Raw genomic sequence first — 8920 nt, 5'->3', positions numbered from 1 at the left:
AGATTGCTGAATCCATGTTTGGGGGCAGCAAAGGCCTATTGTTAGCCAGACAAGCAGAAAGTTGACAAAGATCTAATTTGTGCCAAGGACGTTTCAGCACAGGGGCAGAAAGTGAGGGAACAGCTTTTCCCTGCAATCGCAACACAAAAGAAACCAGGAAATGATCCGTCCAGGCCTGGGGCGCCGGGGGGTAGACCTGTAAAGGACATAGATTGGAGAATATAGGGTCCAATAAGTGCCCTGCCACATGCGTACTCTCAAGGACGCATTGTACTAGTTGAAAGGCCTCTAAATCTCCCAGCAAGTGTGAAATCTCTGCTTTCGCATGCATCTCAAAATGAAGGTTAAGATCCCCCAAGATAGTAAAATTCGAAGCCCTACCCGCATATAGTTCGACTTTACTCAGAAAATCCTCCCTGAAGCCAATTGCGGGGCCCGGGGGCCGATAGACCAGAAGGCCGGACCAGCAGGCACATGCATCAAAAAGAGAGTTTGCGAGTCCTTATTTGCGAATTTTAAGGATTCGCAAATAAAGACTCGCAAAACACGATGCAACAAAAACATTGCGAGAATATTGCGAATCGCTAAAAATCGCTAAATAAATTGCGATTTCGGCATTTGCGAACTCGCTATTAGCGATTTCGCTATTAGCGAAATCGCTAATACCGAAGTCGCTTTTTGATGCATCCTGATGACATCACAACCAGGAAGTGAGCAGCACCAGCCTCATTTCCAGTGCACAGTGTCAGGGAGAGGAGGGAGCTGGCTCTGGGAGCAGAACAGGAGTGTGACAGAGACAGAAGAGAAACTTGTGATATCAAATGGAAGCCTCACAAACAGCAGAGGAGAGCCAAACAGGCAGGAAACGCAAAATTAAATTTGCAGAAAAAGAAATTGACACCCTCATTGAGGGAGTAGTTCACAGCAATGACAAGCTGTTTGGAAAGGCATCATTGAAAGTGGCAGAGCAGGAGAAAAGGAAAATCTGGCTCCGGATCCAAAACAGGGTCAATGCCATTGGGGTGACACACCGCACCATTGAAGAACTCAAAAAACGATGGTACGACTTGCGCAGTCGGGCTAAGGTGCGCATAGCTGACCGCCTGAAGGAGGCAAAGAAGACAGGAGGGGGAACACCAACAGACACTGGGAACACTCCCATGGAGGACTTGATTGAATCCACCATCCAGCCAGAAGCTGTTGTTGGTGTGACCCAGCTGGACACGTCCGGAGCAGCAAACACATCTGAAGGTAAGATGAATGTATGTTTTCTTAGTGTTACAAAATGTAAAGGTAGAACTCGACCACAGTACAGCCCGAGTGCAGACCCTGAACATCCAGTACACAATGCGTTCAGTAGGTGAGGGGCATTATGGGAGATGTAGTCAGGTCAAGCAGTTAAAATGTCAAATCTCAGAGTAACAACCCAAAAAAGCTTAATAGAGTATAAAATCATTTACAAAGGCAGATATTTATTACTGTGCAATTAATATCACAGACATGAAATAATACAGTGTTGCACTGTTTCACCTCACAGATGCGCAACGTGTAGAAGATGTGGATAGCGATTCCCCAGACATGCAGGACACCAGCGCAGGTGAACAGATGGACACACCTGTGGTGCAAATAAATCCCTCACGTCCAACAAAGTCACGCAGGGCTACTGTTCCATCCCTAGTCACCATGGAGTGTGAAGATGATGAGGCTGATGCAACACCAGGTGGCAGCCATGGCCAGACAACTTCCATCACAAAAACACAACCACAGGTCCCCAGAACTAATCACAGAGCCCGGCGTAGGAGAGGAAGAGCACTCAGGACACAGCAGGAGGAGCAACCAAGTGATGTCTGGGGTGGTCTTGAGGGACAGATGCTCCGTATGCAGCGCCTGCAGACAAAAAACACACGATTAGTACAATTGCAAGTTGGCAAGATGGCTAGCAACATAGCAGTACTGTCAGAAAGTGTGCAGCAACTGAGCAAGGTGATGCATGAGGGAAATGTATCCCAGAAGAGACAGCATCGTCAACTAATGCTGCAATTGAAAATGTTTGCTAAATCAAACAATAGATTGGCCACGACAACTGCACTGCTGGCGCGTAGGTCTGTGACCATGCAAACTGAAATGTGCCATTGGAGCGGCGATGTGGCTAAAGCACTGGACCAGGTCACCAATGCAGTTGATTTGCTAAATGCTTCCACAATTGCGGCCAACAATTCGACGCCCGAAGAGGGTAGTGAGGGTGGCTCAAGCCTAAGTAGTGTGGCAGTTCCAGTCCGCACTGCAGGAAGACGCAACACACGCAGCAGTACCCCCGCCGCTTCCAACATAACGGATGACAATGCTGGGTCTGACAGGCGTCTGGGTGTTCGTGGGAAAAAGCGCTAGACTGGCATGTACAAGTGCATTCCACTATGGTGACGTAACCATTTATTTGGATTTGACTTTTCACAGACTGACAAGTGAATTGACATTTGCAAACCACTTATGTCCATTGCACTGGTCAGATTACAAGTGTGCTTGAACACTCATGGCAATTTTATTTAATTAAAGAATACTTTGATAGCAATAGTCAGTTTCTGTGTCATCATTACTCACCTCAGAAATAATTTTGTGTGATGTCAAATCTTCTCCTACGCCCTTCTGCTGCGCCTGCCCCTTGTGCTGCATGGTGTTGTGGCACTTGCTGGTTCCCATCCTCCGAATCGCTGTCAGACACCTCGATGTCCATTCCTCCCCTTGTCGCTATGTTGTGCAGCATGGCACATGCCGCTACTATCTTGCAGCATTGTTCAGGGTTGTACTTCAGTGCTCCACCGGTCTTATGTAGACATCTGAATCGGCTCTTCAACAGCCCAAATGTGCGCTCTATGATGTTCCTTGTCGAAATATGTGCTGCATTGTACCTCTGTTGATTGGCAGTTGTGGGATTGAGGTAAGGCGTCATTAGGTAATTACGCAAGGCGTATGCGCTGTCACCTACATGTAATGGAGCAAAGAGTCAGTGGCAGCTTCACATTGACATACGTACAATGACAGTGATAAACTATAACACATATTTACCAAGCAGATGTCCCTCTCCAAATTCTCCCCTGACAAGACGGGTGTGTATGCCACTTTGCCTGAAGATATAAGAGTCATGTGCACTCCCTGGAAATTGCGCAACAATGTCAGTGATAATGTTTTTGGCATTGCAAACGACCTGAATATTGAGGGAATGGTAACATTTCCTATTTCTATATATATATTCCTGTGTTGCAGGGGGACATATTGCAACGTGGGTGCAATCAATACAACCCAAAACATGTGGGAAACGAGCTATCTGGTAGAACTCCTGTTTGGTTTTTGCAAGGTCAAGCGCGGTGGTAGGGAACTTGATATGAGACCCGATCACGGCCATCATGGCATCAAGGAATGCTTTCAATATTCTTGAAAGTGCGCTTTGTGACACACCTCCCGCAACAGCAATGACCCCCTGAAAACTGCCTGACGCCAGAAGGTGTAGGCAACATAGGACCTGCACATGCGTTGGGATGGCATTGGTCCTACGTGTCTGTCGTTGCATTATGGGGTCCAATTCATTGATTAGATCATGGATCATTGCTGCATTGAGCCTATACTTGTCGTATATCTCATCCTCTTGCTGGCCTAGCAAAGTTATGCGGACTCTGAAGATGCGCTCATTCATTCGCCTCCGTCTCTGTGCGGCAGCCTGCAGCCTCATCCTCCTCGCCATCAGGTAAATCCCTGCCATTGTGAACAGTGCTGGCTCATTCTGGGTGTGTTTAAATGGGTTTCAGTTGGTTTTCACCTGTCTGTGATTTGCACTCATGATTACCACCTGGTTGTGATCCTTCTTATTTAGCGATCGCTAATTTGCGATTTTCACGGAAATCGCTATTTGCGATTTGTCATGCATACATTTAGCGAATCGTTGTTTGCGATTCGCTAATTGGGACACGCTAATACCGATTCGCTATTTGATTCGCAGAATGTTTTGCGATTCCTTATATTTGCGAAAAAATGGATTTTCGCAAATATACCGTTGATGCATTTCAACACTGACTTTTGCGATCGCAAACGGCCTATTTTTGCGATTCGCACCGTTTGCGATCGCAAAAAGGTTTGATGCATGTGCCTAATAGTGAAGTTGGGGCTCAACATAACTTTGAACACTGCACTTTCGCAATCCGCAATGTTCTCTTTAGTAAAACTACAGTTATAAACATATTTAAAGATCATTGCAATGCCACCACCCCGCCCCCCCCTCTCTATTTACTGTCTTCAGCACATATCCTTGGGGAAGGGCCAACCAAGGCACAGCCACCGAGTCCTGCGTGAGCCAAGTCTCTTTTAAAAATAAGGCATCTGGGGCCTCATCTATTAACAAATCGAACACCTCTGCATGATGTTTTACGAGGGACCGACAGTTCAAACTAAGGAACTTGTACTCCGCAGCCTCTGGGGGGAATGGTACCCTAACCACCCCTAGCAGCTGAAATGAGCAAGACTTACACTTGAAGGAGTCAACCTGGTGCTCCCAGCGAGAAGCACAGCACCTGGCTTCCAGCCCCAAAAGTTCCTCCTGCGAATAGCTAATAAAATAGGCAGAAACACGGGCAGGGTGCCTGGCGACCGGCGACTGTCGTGCGCGGACAGGCGCAGACAGGCTTGCCTTAGGCGCGCCTTTGGTGCGCCCGCTGCGCGGCCGCAGTAGTGCCGCTATTTAACGTCGCTTGAAGAGCAAATAGCCCGTCAACCCTCACTCCCACCAAGATGGCGCCTGTCCTCCTCCCAGCCCCTCCTGCCTCAGAAGCCGTCAGCGGACCTCGCTGCCCCCCGTGAATAACTCAACGCGGCGGAAAATAAGGTGATGTAGAGTATTTTATATTAAAAAAACGGCCTCACACAATACTTTTTTCAAAACAGCCTCACAAGTATACTGATTTTAAAATTAAGGGCGAGAAATGAACAGGCACAACGCGCAACGCAACACGCTACCCGATTCTGTCTCCCGGCTCAAGCCTCAGGAGTCAAGTTGAAATACTGGAATCAGTTACATCTTAACTTTTGTCAAAAGTGGGAGTAAACCAATATCCAGGATGGGAGTGAGGAGGAACCATCCAGAAAATAGATGGGGGCGGAAGAGATATATGTATATCTCCGCCTAGGAAAAAAACAGAAGAAAAAAGTTAGCATGTGAAATTCAATTGTATGCAGTTCTTGAAGGCACACTCAGAACCAGTGTTTCTGTCCAGAGATGCGAATGCGATTTGTATGGTTTTAGATCTGATGAACATGTAGTTGCGTCTGCCTGATCACAGGACACGACCGTGTGTCACATGATGTCTCCCTCCAAATATGTGAAGGACCGTTATAAGGGGCACAATTGCATCTCGGTACGAGGCCCGCCTCTTACAGGGCTCTGCCCCATCCTCACATGCTGAAATGCTCTTTTTAGGTCTCGGCTGCGAAGGCTGCGCTTGCGCAGTCTCGCTCCGAGATTTAATGACTTGGAGAAGAGGGGCTTGAACCCGCCCCTCTTCTCCCCTGTTCTCCATTGGCTGGTTCTTGAATGCTGGCCAGCCATTGGAGAAGAGGTCAGTCATTCCAAACAGGCCCCGTCCTTTTCGGATCGGGGGGCGTGTTTTTTGCGAGAAGTCTCAGGGAGGAGACAACAGCAAAACACGCCCCCGAACCCGAAAACGACGCTGCCTTTCTCCGAGGCATTTCTGCTCTGCCTCGGAGAAAGGCTGTGGTGTTCCTGGCCCTCACCTCGTTTTTTTTTTAAATGCTGGCGCTATAAAATATCAGAGTGTGAATATAAAGGAGTCCGTTTTCTCTCTTGGTGGTGGATTTTTTGTGTAAAAGATTCTCACATTTCATTACTTTCAAAGTGCGCCCTCGAGCTGGTTTTCTGCTCCGTTCAAAAAGCGCTGCTTAGACACCCACGGCTGGCGCTATAAAATATCAGAGTGTGAATATAAAGGAGTCCGTTTTCTCTCTTGGTGGTGGATTTTTTGTGTAAAAGATTCTCACATTTCATTACTTTCAAAGTGCGCCCTCGAGCTGGTTTTCTGCTCCGTTCACCGTTGTATGTTTTACGCTAACTATTTTACTCGAGGAGTTTAGACGGGACAGCGTTTGTAAAATTGTGCAACTGTGCGTTCTCGCATACAAACAAATAGTTAGTGAATAGCATTTCTAGTAGGATCTGGGGAATGTGTATTCTTTTTTTTTAAATCTTGTGTATTTAGCATAGCCATTTAATACCTTTGTATCAATGGGTGTTAAAGTGTTAAAATGGTGAGGTAACACTGCCACATCACATGCTGTGTAAGTCTCCATAATTTGCCTTTTGTTGCCGCATCATTACATCTCGCCACATAATTGGGTCCTCCGCTGCCTCATTAGGGCCAGAGGCCCTAGATACACCGTAACATTGTGTTGAACAGCTACTCAACCCCGCTTCTGTTGATATGTTCATCATTATCCACTGCATGCGAGAGGCTCAACCGTGAATGCTGGCAGACACTGGGTGTTGGAACTGTGTGGTGTACCCTAGTCGAACACAATCAGGTGTTGCCTTGGGTAACAAATAGCACCCAATCAGATTGTTCTATTTCAAGCATTTGCCCGAGAGTTTTATAAAGTGGGACATGTGACCTTGGTCATCTCAAAACACTAGTGTAGATTCCCAAAGTTGATGAACAAGGTGGGCGCTGTCTACCACCGACAGAATGATCGTGGCTGTGATTTACGTGTCGTAAATGAGGATGTGAGTAACGAACAGCAATGGTTTCACACCTGTAACTGTCCTGGTACGTGTATGACATGACATGGCGTGCCCACTATTCCTACCTCCTCCTCCGCACCCACCCTCCCCCCTCCTCCCTCTGCTGCTCGGATTGGGATCTTCCGCTCCAAGTTCGGCTGTCTCCCTCCCACCTTCCCACACATAGGCCTGTGACGCAGATCCTGCATGGGAGGGAGGCTGGGCATGGCCGGGCCGCGCACCGGGGGGAGGGAGGGGGCAAAGGAGGGCAGGGCAGGCTACCAAAGGGAGGGAGAGCGGCGAGAGACTAGAGGTGGAAGTGAAGCATTTGCATGCTTGTATCGCGCATGTGTTATAGAGTCAGGCAAAAAAAGCCGTCAGCAGCGCAACATCAAACAAGCATTTACAATGCAACGGTCTCGGCATTATTAAAGTTAGAGCTATTGGCATTGCTCGTGACAATGCCGTTTCTTTAAATGTTTTAAAAACAAAAACATAAACAAAAATAATGTCATGAGCAATGCCAATAGCTCTAACTTTACCAATGCCGAGACCATTGCATTGTAAATGCTTGTTTAAGTTGGCAGGTCTGTATTTTACATTCTTGCAAATAATCGTGTCATATTTTTTTAACCCTTAAGCCACTACTGCCTGCATTCATGATCATGTATGTCGCGCGTAATTATGTATGTGAAAGAGAGAGGTACCCCAGGCCACGTGCGTAATTCCTCCGCCCCTCGGGTCTGGGATCTGGATAGTGGGATCACCCGTGACATCATCGAATTAACCCTTCCGCCCCCTCTTACTTCCGCCTCGCCTTCTCTGCGCACTGCAGCGCAGTCAGGTGGGTAATAAGCGCATTTAATTAGAAAAGCAGGAAAGTAATTGCTTCATATTAGTGAATTACTGCGCATTGACTTAATTCCTATTTTCCCCCATGGTGCCGGCGGAATTTAGCAATTTGTCTAACTCCAGGGAGGCTCAGGCCTTAAAGTGAGCGCTGTCAGAAGTAGTTCAGGGGAGCCGAGAGTTCGGCGGTGCCCTGGGGCCTCGAGATCTCATTTAAAACGATAACGCCTCATAATGTTTTTTTTAACGAGGTGGCAACACTAAAATAAACATTTTGCAATTATACTGGGAAAAATTATCTGACGTGCTTTTTCAATTTCATTTCCTCACCCCCTCGCCTTCTTTTCATCCAGAATGGCGTCAACAGTTTTGCTTGCCTCTCTTCTGCTCCTGTGACTCACAGGGTCATGTTAAACCAGATTGCTTAAACTACAACGTGACGTGACGGGCAACCTCGAAAAGACGGTGGGCAATTTTCTGGTGGCGGCGTGTTGCAGTAATCTTGATCGCGATTTTTTGTCACTGCACTTTTGCTAATTAGTTCAGTATCGTTAAAAATGTAAAAACCTATTCTGTCCAAATTTGCAGCGCATCCTGTCTTAACCTATAATTTCCATCACGCAGACGCCGTGTTTCTTTCCCTCTTTCTTGCCCTCGCTCCTGCCTCCCTTTCCGCTCTCTAACTGCCTCCTCTTCTCGGTCACAGGGATGTATTTCCAACTTTAGTTTACTCTCTATCTTACTTCTTTCATTTCTCCCACTCCTCTGTCTGCCTTCTGCTCACCTTTCAACATCGCACAGACTTCATAGTGTCTAACAAGCCTCACTCTCCTTTCTACCACAGACACCCAGCCTTTCCCTCGTGTGGTGGGAGGCAGACTCCCACAGAAGACTAGCCAGCTCTCCAGTGTGTGCACTCCCACCCTGGCACAAACAGGAAAACAGATATAAACAGCTCGAGCAGACGCTGCTTTCTCTCAGACCCTGCCAAGCAGGACAGATTAAATACTCAAAGCTTGGGCGTTTCAGAATCCATGGGGTGTGTAGACTAAAATAATTTTAAAAAAACAGTAGAAAAGCACAAATCCCAGGAACATTTAATCCTAAACACAGTAAACAATGTTGAAGCACAATAAAGCTATCAATCAGAGGAATTGGCTGACATGTGGGACGGAGGAGGCGGACTTTCGCCATATGCTATGGTCCTGCCCGAATCTGACACTATATTGGGGAGACGTAATTACGGCACTGGAGTTGGCAACGGAGCGAACACTTAACAAGGACATGGGGGTGAGT

The 8920-nt window shown here is 47.2% G+C and overlaps 1 long non-coding RNA gene across 1 annotated transcript; it reads right to left on the bottom strand.

The window, feature by feature from the left end:
• Positions 1–1452: 1452 nt before the first annotated feature.
• Positions 1453–2979, bottom strand: LOC146870648 (uncharacterized). Its single transcript, XR_014959426.1, has 2 exons — positions 2599–2979; positions 1453–1887 (listed from the first exon to the last, which is right to left on the bottom strand). It is a non-coding gene; the product is annotated as an uncharacterized LOC146870648 (long non-coding RNA).
• Between the last annotated feature and the right edge of the window lie 5941 nt (positions 2980–8920).

This window comes from Triturus cristatus, chromosome 1_1 (assembly GCF_964204655.1).
Source record: "Triturus cristatus chromosome 1_1, aTriCri1.1, whole genome shotgun sequence".
NCBI classification, from domain to species: domain Eukaryota; kingdom Metazoa; phylum Chordata; class Amphibia; order Caudata; family Salamandridae; genus Triturus; species Triturus cristatus.
This window is presented reverse-complemented; position numbering and strand designations above follow the sequence as displayed.